The sequence below is a fragment of the Oncorhynchus keta genome, unplaced genomic scaffold (assembly GCF_023373465.1).
Source record: "Oncorhynchus keta strain PuntledgeMale-10-30-2019 unplaced genomic scaffold, Oket_V2 Un_contig_1076_pilon_pilon, whole genome shotgun sequence".
In the NCBI taxonomy this organism is placed as follows: Eukaryota; Metazoa; Chordata; class Actinopteri; order Salmoniformes; family Salmonidae; genus Oncorhynchus; species Oncorhynchus keta.
Genome location: NW_026277194.1, coordinates 87587 through 100407, shown reverse-complemented (window position 1 = coordinate 100407; position 12821 = coordinate 87587). Strand labels below are relative to the sequence as shown.

Below are 12821 nucleotides of genomic sequence, written 5' to 3'. Positions count from 1 at the left end.
CCCTCCTCTCCCTCCCCTCCCTCCTCTCTCTCCCTCCCTCCCTCCTCTTCTCCTCCCTCCTCTCTCCCTCCCCTCCCTCCTCTTCTCCCTCCTCCTCCCTCTCTCTCTCTCCCTCCTCTCCCTCTCTTCTCCTCCCTCTCTCTCTCTCCCCTCCCTCCTCCTCTCTCCCTCCCTCCTCTCCTCTCTCTCCCTCCCCTCTCCCTCCCTCTCTCTCTCTCTCCCTCCTCTCCCTCCCCTCCCTCCTCTTCTCCCTCCCCTCCCTCCTCTCTCTCTCCTCCCCTCCCTCCTCTTCTCCTCCCCTCCCTCCTCTCTCTCCCCTCCTCCTCTCTCTCCCTCCCCTCCCTCCTCTCTCTCTCCTCCCCTCCCTCCTCTTCTCCTCTCCTCTCTCCTCTCTTCTCCCTCCCTCTCTCTCCTCTTCTCCTCTCTCCCTCCCTCCTCTTCTCCCTCCCCTCCTCCTCTTCTCCCTCCCCTCCCTCCTCTTCTCCCTCCTCTCTCCTCTCTCTCTCTCCCTCCCTCCTCTTCTCCCTCCCCTCCCTCCCTCTTCTCTCTCTCCTCCCTCTCTCTCTCTCCCTCCCCTCCCTCCCTCTTCTCCCTCCCCTCCCTCCTCTTCTCCTCCCCTCCCTCCCTCTTCTCCCTCCCCTCCCTCCTCTTCTCCCTCCTCCCTCCTCTTCTCCCTCCCCTCCCTCCCTCTTCTCCCTCCCTCCCTCCTCTTCTCCCTCCCCTCCCTCCCTTCTCCTCCCCTCCCCCTCTCTTCTCCCTCCCCTCCCTCCTCTTCTCCCTCCCCTCCACTCCCTCTTCTCCCTCCCCTCCCTCTCTTCTCTCCCCTCCCTCCTCTCCTCCCTCCCCTCCCTCCTCTTCTCCTCCCTCCCTCCCTTCTCCCTCCCCTCCCTCCCTCTTCTCCCTCCCCTCCCTCCTCCCCTCCCCCCCTCCCTCCTCTTCTCCCTCCCTCCTCCCTCTTCTCCCTCCCTCCCCTCCCTCCTCTTCTCCCTCCCCTCCTCCTCCCCTCCCTCCCTCCCTCCTCTTCTCCCTCCCCCTCCTCCCTCTTCTCCCTCCCTCCCTCCCTCTCCTCTTCTCCCTCCCTCCCTCTTCTCCCTCCCTCCCCTCCCTCCTCTTCTCCCTCCCTCCCTCCCCTCCTCCTCTTCTCCCTCCCCTCCCCTCCCCTCCTCCCTCCCTCCTCTTCTCCCTCCCTCCCCTCCCTCCTCTTCTCCCTCCCCTCCCTCCCCTCCTCCTCTTCTCCCTCCCTCCCCTCCCTCCTCTTCTCCCTCCCTCCTCTTCTCCCTCCCTCCCTCCCTCCTCTTCTCCCTCCCCTCCCTCCCCTCCCTCCTCTTCTCCCTCCCCTCCCTCCCTCCTCCTCCTTCTCCCTCCTCCTCTTCTCCCTCCCTCCCCTCCCTCCCCTCTTCTCCTCCTCCCTCCCTCCCTCCTCTTCTCCCTCCCCCCCTCCCCTCCTCCTCTTCTCCCTCCCTCCCCTCCCTCCTCTTCTCCCCTCCCTCCTCTTCTCCCTCCCTCCTCCCTCCTCTTCTCCCTCCCCTCCCTTCTCCCTCCTCTTCTCCCTCCCTCCCTCTTCTCCCTCCTCCCCTCCCTCTCCTCTCCCTCTCTCTCCCTCCCTCCTCCTCTTCTCCCTCCCCTCCCTCCCTCTTCTCCTCCCCTCCCTCCTCCTTCCTCCCTCCCTCTTCTCCCTCCCCTCCCTCCTCCTCTCCCTCCCCTCCCTCCTCTTCTCCCTCCCCCTCCCTCCCTCTTCCTCCCTCCCCTCCCTCCTCTCCCTCCCTCCTCCTCCCTCCTCTTCTCCTCCTCTCCCTCTTCTCCCTCCTCCTCTCTCTCCCTCCCCTCCCTCCTCTTCTCCCTCCCTCCCTCTTCTCCCTCCCCTCCCTCCCCTCCCTCCTCTTCTCCCTCCCCTCCTCCTCTCCCTCCCTCCCCTCCCTCCTCTTCTCCCTCCCCTCCCTCCTCTCCCTCCCTCCCCTCCCTCCTCTTCTCCTCTCCCTCCCCTCCTCCCCTCCCCTCCCTCCTCTTCTCCCTCCCCTCCCTCCTCTTCTCCCTCCCCTCCTCTCTTCTCCCTCCTCTCCCTCCTCTTCTCCCTCCCCTCCCTCCTCTCTCTCCCTCCCTCCCTCCTCCTAATTGTCCTCCAGGTTGTTAAAATCCTCCCACATGAGTAAATAATGAACAGAGAGAGCCTCCTCTATTCCGTCCCCTTATCAATTCAATTTGGTTTACCCGGGGCGTAAAAACACATGCGCGCACACACACACACACACACACACTGTCATTCATTCTTCATTAATTCATGTACCTCAGCCTCTGTGCTCATTACCATCCTGATATATAGACTGTGTTGAGAGCTGAACCAACAATAACAGAGTGAGTGACCTTTGAAGTTGAGTGTGGAGAATGAATTCTCTATGTAAGCAGCCAATGAGACTGTTGCCAATAGGGTCCTAACCCCGCCCATGTTGGCCAGGGTTGTTCAATTCAGTAGTTTCAATTCAATTATATTCACATCAATGAAATTCAATGAATGAATTGAAAATATGATTCTCTTGGGACAATGGCAACAACCAGTAGCGTTGGGACTCTGTCGTCGTGGAGATGTTGTTACCATGGCGACATGTTCCCATCTTTGACCCTAATCCTTTCAGAGTTAGAAGAGCCCTTCTGATAGATTTGATGGTTTACACACACACACACACACACACACACACACACACACACACACACACACACACAGAGTATAACACTCAACCATCTGTCTGAGGTCTGAACAAGGAATGATACGAGAAGACAGACACACACAGATGGGTGGCTGAGTACCATGTGGCTTCCCTGGGAGATAATGACATGATGAAGACTGTCAAACTGGAATATATCCCATCAATAGAGGAGGGAGAGAGGGAGGGAGAGGAGGGAGGGGGAGGACAGAAGGAGGGAGGAAGGAGGGAGGGAGGGAAAGTCATTATGTGCTAGAATGTGCTAGATGATAGTATCAAACATCCTGTCTGGGTTAAATCCTGTATCAAACATCCTGTCTGGGTTAAAACCCTGTATCAAACATCCTGTCTGAGTTTAAAACCCTGTATCAAACATCCTGTCTGGGTTAAAACCCTGTATCAAACATCCTGTCTGGGTTAAAACCCTGTAAAGATCCTGTCTGGGTTAAAACCCTGTATCAAACATCCTGTCTGGGTTAAAACCCTGTATCAAACATCCTGTCTGGCTTAAAACCCTGTATCAAACATCCTGTCTGGCTTAAACCCTGTATCAACACTTGTCTGGCTTAAAACCCTGTATCAAACATCCTGTCTGGGTTAAAACCCTGTATCAAACATCCTGTCTGGTGGAGAGTTAAAACCCTGTATCAAACATCCTGTCTGGGTTAAAACCTGTACAAACATCCTGTCTGGGGAGAGTTAAAACCCTGTATCAAACATCCTGTCTGGGTTAAAACCCTGTATCAAACATCCTGTCTGGGTTAAAACCCTGTATCAAACATCCTGTCTGGTGGAGAGTTAAAACCCTGTATCAAACATCCTGTCTGGGTTAAAACCCTGTATCAAACATCCTGTCTGGGTTAAAACCCTGTATCAAACATCCTGTCTGGCTTAAAACCCTGTATCAAACATCCTGTCTGGGTTAAAACCCTGTATCAAACATCCTGTCTGGGTTAAAACCCTGTATCAAACATCCTGTCTGGTGGAGAGTTAAAACCCTGTATCAAACATCCTGTCTGGGTTAAAACCCTGTATCAAACATCCTGTCTGGGTTAAAACCCTGTATCAAACACCCTGTCTGGTGGAGGGTTAAACCCTGTATCAAACATCCTGTCTGGGTTAAAACCCTGTATCAAACATCCTGTCTGGGTTAAAACCCTGTATCAAACATCCTGTCTGGGTTAAAACCCTGTATCAAACATCCTGTCTGGGTTAAAACCCTGTATCAAACATCCTGTCTGGTGGAGAGTTAAAACCCTGTATCAAACATCCTGTCTGGGTTAAAACCCTGTATCAAACATCCTGTCTGGGTTAAAACCCTGTATCAAACATCATGTCTGGTTAAACCCTGTATCAAACATCCTGTCTCTGGTGGAGAGTTAAAACCCTGTATCAAACATCCTGTCTGGGTTAAAACCTGTATCAAACATCCTGTCTGGGTTAAAACCCTGTATCAAACATCCTGTCTGGGTTAAAACCCTGTATCAAACATCCTGTCTGGGTTAAAACCCTGTATCAAACATCCTGTCTGGGTTAAAACCCTTGTATCAAACATCATAAAGTCTTAAACTCTGTTGGTATCAAACATCCTTCTCTCTTAAAACCCTGTATCAAACATCCTGTCTGGCTTAAAACCCTGTATCAAACATCACCTTCTCTGGGTTAAACCCTGTATCAAACTCTATCATGTCTGCTAAAACCCTGTATCAAAACATCCTGTCTGGTGTCCACCCTGTATCAAACATCCTGTCTGGGTTAAAATTCCCTGTATCAATCATCCTGTCTGGTGGAGAGTTAAAACCCTGTATCAAAATTCCTGTCTGGCTTAAAACCCTGTATCAAACATCATGTCTCTAATTTAAAACCCTGTATCAAACATCCTGTCTGGGTTAAAACCTCTGTATCAACATCCTGTCTGGGTTAAAACCCTCCCTATCAATCATCCTGTCTCCCCTCCAGAGTTCTCTAATTCTCTGTATCAAACATCCTGTCTGGGGTCTAAAACCCTGTATCAAACATCCTGTCTGGGTTAAACCCTGTATCAAATTCTCATGTCTCCACCTTAAAACTCTCTCCCCTATCAAACATCCTGTCTGGTGGAGAGTTAAAACCCTGTATCAAACCATCCTGTCTGGGTTAAATCAAACATCCTCCACCCTGTATCAAACATCCTGTCTGGGTTAAAACCCTGTATCAAACATCCTGTCTGGGTTAAAACCCTGTATCAAACTGGCCTCTCTCCCTCCACCTCTTCTATCACCAGTCAGGGGTGTTGTGGTTCCTTCCGTTGTGATCATTAGCAGCTTCACCTAAAGTCTTACCCTGTCTCCACCTTCTGTTGGTCTGTCCTCCACCTCCTTCTCTCTCTCTCCTCCACCTTCTCTCATTCTCTATCTCCCCTCCACCTTCTCTCTAATTCTCTCTCTCCTCCACCTTCTCTCTAATTCTCTCTCCCTCTCCACCTTCTCTCTAATTCTCTCTCTCCCCACCTCCACCTCTTCTCTCCAATTCTCTATCTCCTCCACCTTCTCTCTAATTCTCTCTCTCCCTCCACCTCTCTCTCTCCCCTCCACCTTCTCTCTCTATCTCCTCCCTCCACCTTCTCTCTCTAATTCTCTCTCTCCCCTCCACCTTCTCTCTCTAACCTTCTCTCTCTCCCTCCACCTTCTCTAATTCTCTAATTCTCTCTCTCCCCTCCACCTTCTCTCAATTCTCTATCTCCTCCACCTTCTCTCTAATTCTGTCTCTCCCCTCCACCTTCTCTATACTCTCTCTCCTCCACCTTCTCTCTAATTCTCTCTCCCCTCCACCTTCTCTCTCTAATTCTCTCCACCTTCTCCTCCACCTTCTCTCAATTCTCTCTCCCCTCCACCTTCTCCACCTCTCTAATTTCTCTCTCTCCACTCCAATTCTCTCTCCCTCCACCTTCTCTCTATTCTCCTCCACCTTCTCTCTAATTCTCTCTCCACCTCTCCTAATTTTCTCAACCTTCTCTCTCTAATATTCTCTCCACCTTCCCCCTCCGCTCTTCTATCTAATTCTCTCTCTCTCCCTCCACCTTCTCACCTCTCCCCTCCACCTTCTCTCTAATTCTCTCTCTCCTCCACCTTCTCTCTCTAATTCTCTCTCTCTCCACCTTCCTCCACTCTCCCTCCACCTTCTCCTCCCTCCACCTTCTCTCTAATTCCTCTCTCCCCTCCACCTTCTCTCTAATTCTCTCTCCCCTCCACCTTCTCTATAATTCTCTCTCTCCCTCCACCTTCTCTCTCTAATTCTCTCTCTCTCCACCTTCTCTCTAATTCTCTCTCCCTCCACCTTCTCTCTAATTCTCTCTCTCCACCTTCTCTCTAATTCTCTCTCTCCCCTCCACCTTCTCTCTACCTTCTCTCTCTCCACCTTCTCTCCAATTCTCTCTCTCCTCCACCTTCTCTCCAATTCTCTCTCTCTCCACCTTCTCTCTAATTCTCTCTCTCCCCTCCCACCTTCTCTCCTAATTCTCTCTCTCTCCTCCACCTTCTCTCTAATTCTCTCTCTCCCCCCTCCACCTTCTCTCTCTAATTCTCTCTCTCCCCTCCACCTTCTCTCTAATTCTCTATCTCCCTCCACCTTCTCTCTAATTCTTCTCTCCCCTCAACCTTCTCTCTAATTCTCTATCTCCCCCTCCACCTTCTCTCTAATTCTCTATCTCCCCTCACCTTCTCTATAATTCTCTCTCCCCTCAACCTTCTCTCTCCACCTCTATCTAATTCTCTCTCCCCTCCACCTTCTCTCTAATTCTCTCTCTCCTCCACCTTCTCTCTAATTCTCTCCTCCACCTTCTCTCCACCTTCTCTCTAATTTCTCTCCTCCACCTTCTCTCTAATTCTCTCCCTCCACCCTCCTCTATCTCTCTCCTCCAATTCTCTCTCTCCCCTCCACCTTCTCTCTAATTCTCTCTCTCCCTCCACCTTCTCTCTCTAATTCTCTCTCACCTTCTCTCTAATTCTCTCTCTCCTCCACCTTCTCTAATTCTCTTCCTCCACCTTCTCTCTAATTCTCTCTCCCCACCTCTCTCCTCCCCTCCACCTTCTCTCTAATTCTCTATCTCCCTCAACCTTATTATCTCTCCTCCACCTTCTCTCTCCTCAACCTTCTCCTCTAATTATCCCTCCACCTCCTCCTCCTCCACCTTCTCTCTAATTCTTTCTCTCTCCCTCCACCTGTCTCTCTCTCTCTCCCCTCTCTCCTCTCCTCCACCTTCTCTCTAATTATCTTTCTCCTCTCTCTCTCTCCTCATTCCTTCCTTTTCCTTCTCTCTCTGGTGGTCCCTCCCTCTCTAATCTCTCTCTCTCCCCTCCTTTCCTTCTCTCTAATTCCCTCTCTCTCTCCCTCAATTCTTCCCTCTCTCTCTCTCTCCCTCCCTCTCTGTCTGTCTCTCTCCATTCTTCCCTCTCTCTTCCTTCCTCTCTAATTCTCCTCCCTCCCTCTCTCTGGTCTCCCTCCTCTCTCTCTCTCTCTTCCTCCCTCTCTCTCTCTCTCCCTCCCCTCTCTGTCTCTCTCTCTCCCCTCCCTCTCTGTCCCTCTCTCTCTCTAATCTCTCCTCCTCTCTGTCTCTCTCTCCTCCCTCTCTGTCTCTCTCTCTCTCTCCCTCATTCCTTCCTTTCCTCTCTCTCCCTCTGGTGGTCCTCTCCTCCCTCTCTAATTCTCTCTCCTCCTCTCTCTCTCTCTGCCCCTCTCTCTCTCCTCTCCCTCTCTGTCTCTCTCTCTCTCCCTCATTCCTTCCTTTTCCTCTCTCTCTGTGGTCCCTCTCCTCTCTAATTCTCTCTCACTCCCTCTCTGTCTCTCTGTCTCTCTCCCCTCATTCCTTCCTTTCCTCTCTCTCTGGTGGTCCCTCTCTAATTCTCTCTCTCCCTCCCTCTGTCTCTCTCTCTCTCCCTCATTCCTTCCTTTACTCTCTCTCTGGTGGTCCCTCTCCTCTAATTCTCTCTCTCTCTCCCTCTGTCTCTCTCTCTCTCCCTCATTCCTTCCTTTCCTCTCTCTCTCCTCTCCACCTGGTCCCTCTCCTCTCTAATTCTCTCTCACTCCCTCCATTGTACATCATACCTCCATAAGTGTCCAGTAGATTTAATTCAAACATGGCGTCATCTCCTCTGTCATTTCCATGCCTGGCTTTCAAGTAGGCTGCTTCTACTGATTGCAGAACTCCAATGTTCCCTTTCCACTGTCTGATTAGGCTATTCAAAGAGCGGTAGCTACACTCCTTCCTTTCTCCCTCCTCTTCCCCACTCCCCTTCCTCTCCATCCTATTAATAGGATATACATCCTGCATATGGTTCCTATATTCTACTGTACAATGTTCTATATTCTGTACCATTCATATGCAAGCTCTTCTCATTCTGTAGCAGTCAGCCTCCTCTCCCTCCTATAGATGTCAGTCAGCCTCCTCTCCCTCCTATAGATGTCAGTCAGCCTCCTCTCCCTCCTATAGATGTCAGTCAGCCTCCTCTCCCTCCTATAGATGTCAGTCAGCCTCCTCTCCCTCCTATAGATGTCAGTCAGCCTCCTCTCCCTCCTATAGATGTCAGTCAGCCTCCTCTCCCTCCTATAGATGTCAGTCAGCCTCCTCTCCCGCCTATAGATGTCAGTCAGCCTCCTCTCCCTCCTATAGATGTCGGTCAGCCTCCTCTCCCGTCTATAGATTTCCAGTCAGCCTCCTCTCCCTCCTATAGATGTCGGTCAGCCTCCTCTCCTCCTATAGATGTCAGTCAGCCTCCTCTCCCTCCTATAGATGTCGGTCAGCCTCCTCTCCCTCCTATAGATGTCGGTCAGCCTCCTCTCCCTCCTATAGATCTCCCGCCTATAGATGTCGGTCATCCTCCTCTCCCTCCTATAGATGTCGGTCAGCCTCCTCTCCCTCCTATAGATGTCAGTCAGCCTCCACTCCCTCCTATAGATGTCAGTCAGCCTCCACTCCCTCCTATAGATGTCAGTCAGCCTCCTCTCCCTCCTATAGATGTCGGTCATCCTCCTCTCCCTCCTATAGATGTCGGTCAGCCTCCTCTCCCTCCTATAGATGTCAGTCAGCCTCCTCTCCCTCCTATAGATGTCAGTCAGCCTCCTCTCCCTCCTATAGATGTCAGTCAGCCTCCTCTCCCCTCCTATAGATGTCAGTCAGCCTCCTCTCCTCCTATAGATGTCACTCCTCTCCATCCTATAGATATCAGTCAGTCAGTCTCCTCTCCCTCCTATAGATATGTCAGTCAGTCTCCTCTCCCTCCTATAGATATCAGTCAGTCAGTCTCCTCTCCCTCCTATAGATGTCAGATGTCAGTCAGCCTCCACTCCCTCCTATAGATGTCAGTCAGCCTCCTCTCCCTCCTATAGATGTCGGTCAGCCTCCTCTCCTCCTATAGATGTTGGTCAGCCTCCTCTCCCTCCTATAGATGTCAGTCAGCCTCCTCTCCCTACTATAGATGTCAGTCAGCCTCCTCTCCCTCCTATAGATGTCAGTCAGCCTCCTCGCCCTCCTATAGATGTCACTCCTCTCCATCCTATAGATATCAGTCAGTCAGTCTCCTCCCTCCTATAGATATGTCAGTCAGTCAGTCCCTCTCCCTCCTATAGATATCAGTCAGTCAGTCTCCTCTCCTCCTATAGATATCAGTCAGTCAGTCTCCTCTCCCTCCTATAGATATCAGTCAGCCTGTCTCCTCTCCCTCCTATAGATGTCAGCCTCCTCTCCCTCCTATAGATATCAGTCAGCCTGTCTCCTCTCCCTCCTTTAGATGTCAGCCTCCTCTCCCTCCTATAGATATCAGTCAGCCTGTCTCCTCTCCCTCCTATAGATATCAGTCAGCCTGTCTCCTCTCCCTCCTATAGATGTCAGCCTCCTCTCCCTCCTATAGATATCAGTCAGCCTGTCTCCTCTCCCTCCTTTAGATGTCAGCCTCCTCTCCCTCCTATAGATATCAGTCAGCCTGTCTCCTCTCCTCCTATAGATATCAGTCAGCCTGTCTCCTCTCCTCCTATAGATGTCAGCCTCCTCTCCCTCCTATAGATATCAGTCAGCCTGTCTCCTCTCCCTCCTTTAGATGTCAGCCTCCTCTCCCTCCTATAGATATCAGTCAGCCTGTCTCCTCTCCCTCCTCCTAGATGTCAGCCTCCTCTCCCTCCTATAGATGTCAGTCAGCCTTCCTCCTCTCCCTCCTATAGATGTCAGTCAGCCTTCCTCCTCTCCCTCCTATAGATGTCAGTCAGCCTGTCTCCTCTCCCTCCTATAGATGTCAGTCAGCCTGTCTCCTCTCCCTCCTATAGATGTCAGTCAGCCTGTCTCCTCTCCCTCCTATAGATGTCAGTCAGCCTGTCTCCTCTCCCTCCTATATATGTCAGTCAGCCTGTCTCCTCTCCCTCCTATATATGTCAGTCAGCCTGTCTCCTCTCCTCCTGTAGATGTCAGTCAGCCTTCCTCCTCTCCCTCCTATAGATATCAGTCAGCCTGTCTCCTCTCCCTCCTATAGATGTCAGCCTCCTCTCCCTCCTATAGATGTCAGTCAGCCTTCCTCCTCTCCCTCCTATAGATGTCAGTCAGCCTGTCTCCTCTCCCTCCTATATATGCTGTCAGTCAGCCTGTCTCCTCTCCCTCCTATATGTCAGTCAGCCTGTCTCCTCTCCCTCCTGTAGATGTCAGTCAGCCTTCCTCCTCCCCTCCTGTAGATGTCAGTCAGCCTGCCTCCTCGCCCTCCTGTAGATGTCAGTCAGCCTCCTCTGCCTTCCTGTAGATTGAGATGTAGAAGAGATGGAGAGAGGGATGGAGAAGAGAGAGATGGAGAATCACTGTGGTGTTAGGAAGGTGTCATGATGGCAGAAGAACAGAAATTAAAGGCCTCTCTCTCTGTGTCTCTCTCTCTCTCTCTCTCTCTCTCTCTCTCTCTCTCTCTCTCTGTGTCTCTGTCTCTCTGTGTCTCTGTCTCTCTCTGTGTCTCTGTGTCTGTGTCTCTGTCTCTCTGTGTCTCTGTCTCTCTGTGTCTCTCTCTGTGTCTCTGTCTCTGTGTCTCTGTCTCTCTGTGTCTCTGTCTCTCTGTGTCTCTGTCTCTGTGTCTTCTGTCTCTGTCATCTGTGTCTCTCTCTCTCTCTGTGTCTCTGTGTCTGTCTGTCTCTCTGTGTCTCTGTCTCTCTGTGTCTCTCTCTGTGTCTCTCTCTCTCTCTGTGTGTCTCTCTCTCTGTCTCTCTGTGTCTCTCTCTGTCTCTCTGTCTCTCTGTCTCTCTGTGTCTGTCTCTCTGTGTCTGTGTCTGTCTCTGTGTCTCTCTGTGTCTCTCTGTGTCTCTCTGTGTCTCTCTGTGTGTCTCTCTGTGTCTCTGTGTCTCTGTCTCTCCGGCTGTCTGTGTCTCTGTGTCTCTGTCTCTCTGTGTCTGTCTCTCTGTGTCTGTGTCTCTGTGTCTCTTTGTCTCTTTATTTTCCTATCCTCACCAGTTTTTTACCCTGACACTAATCCCATGCATCATCTCTCTGATTGTTATCATGTCTGGTCTTATCCTCCAGTTGGCCATCCTGTCAGAAATCTCCCACTGCCATGGCAACGAGAAGGCGGGCCTCCTAAACCCTCCCAACCAGGAACAGGAAGTATATTCCACAGCGAGAACTTCCAGCTCAAACTGTCCCCACCGCCATCGGTCGAAGAGTAGCTTGCCTACAGCCATGTTCAGTATGATGACGTTGTGAAACTTTCAGATAGAAATATTTTGTGTAGAACAGACACAATGTCCTGGTCAGGTAGAATAGGCTGTTCCCTCTATGTGTTATATTTCTGACTGAAGACACCCCTGTAGTTTCTGTTGTTGATTAAACACTACCACGGGATTATACTGTTGATCAAAACCACGTTATCCACTGTCTGGGCGGATATTTGAAATGGTATCGATCAAATGTTATGTTTCTGTCTGCAAATGTCCATAAATAAACCAATTTGTAACGTTTAATTTGTGTGTTGCTTGTGGCTGATGGATAACCTTTATCAGCTGTGGAAACTCTTTGTTGCGTTGCTGATTTTTCTACTTTAGTTACAGATTTACAGACATGAGAAAACAGTACAACCTCACCCTCATTCCCCTTCCTTCCTTCCTTCCTTCCTTCCTTCTTCCTTCCTTCCTTCCTTCCTTCCTTCCTTCCTTCCTTCCTTCCTTCCTTCCTTACAGGTTACTGTACCAGTTAATACTATAATGAATTGGTCAGGTTACTAACGTTATTGTACCAGTTAACCTATAGTCCTTGGTCAGGTTACTAATGTTATTGTACCAGTTAATACTATAATGAATTGGTCAGGTTACTAACGTTACTGTACCAGTTAACACTATAGAGAATTGGTCAGGTTACTAACGTTATTGTGCCAGTTAAAACTATAGTGAATTGGTCAGGTTACTAACGTTACTGTGCCAGTTAATACTATAAGAATTGGTCAGGTTACTAACGTTACTGTACCAGTTAATACTATAGTGAATTGGTCAGGTTACTAACGTTACTGTGCCAGTTAAAACTATAGTGAATTGGTCAGGTTACTAACGTTACTGTGCCAGTTAATACTATAATGAATTGGTCAGGTTACTAACTTTATTGTACCAGTTAATACTATAGTGAATTGGTCAGGTTACTAATGTTATTGTACCAGTTAATACTATAATGAATTGGTCAGGTTACTAACGTTATTGTACCAGTTAATACTATAGTGAATTGGTCAGGTTACTAACGTTATTGTACCAGTTAATACTATAGTGAATTGGTCAGGTTACTAACGCTACTGTACCAGTTAATACTATAATGAATTGGTCAGGTTACAAACGTTACTGTACCAGTTAATACTATAGTGAATTGGTCAGGTTACTAACGTTACTGTACCAGATAATACTATAATGAATTGGTCAGGTTACTAACGTTACTGTGACTGATAATACTATAGTGAATTGGTCAGGTTACTAACGTTACTGTACCAGATAATACTATAATGAATTGGTCAGGTTACTAACGTTACTGTGACTGATAATACTATAGTGAATTGGTCAGGTTACTAACGTTACTGTACCAGATAATACTATAATGAATTGGTCAGGTTACTAACGTTACTGTGACCGATAATACTATAGTGAACTGGT

The 12821-nt window shown here is 49.8% G+C and overlaps 1 long non-coding RNA gene across 4 annotated transcripts; it reads right to left on the bottom strand.

The window, feature by feature from the left end:
• Positions 1–3281: 3281 nt before the first annotated feature.
• Positions 3282–4235, bottom strand: LOC127917109 (uncharacterized). 4 transcript variants are annotated; one of them, XR_008096965.1, is made up of 3 exons: positions 4117–4235; positions 3406–4018; positions 3282–3371 (listed from the first exon to the last, which is right to left on the bottom strand). It is a non-coding gene; the product is annotated as an uncharacterized LOC127917109 (long non-coding RNA). The 4 variants fall into 4 exon arrangements; XR_008096966.1 differs by having other exon boundaries at positions 3437–4018; XR_008096968.1 differs by having other exon boundaries at positions 3505–4018.
• Between the last annotated feature and the right edge of the window lie 8586 nt (positions 4236–12821).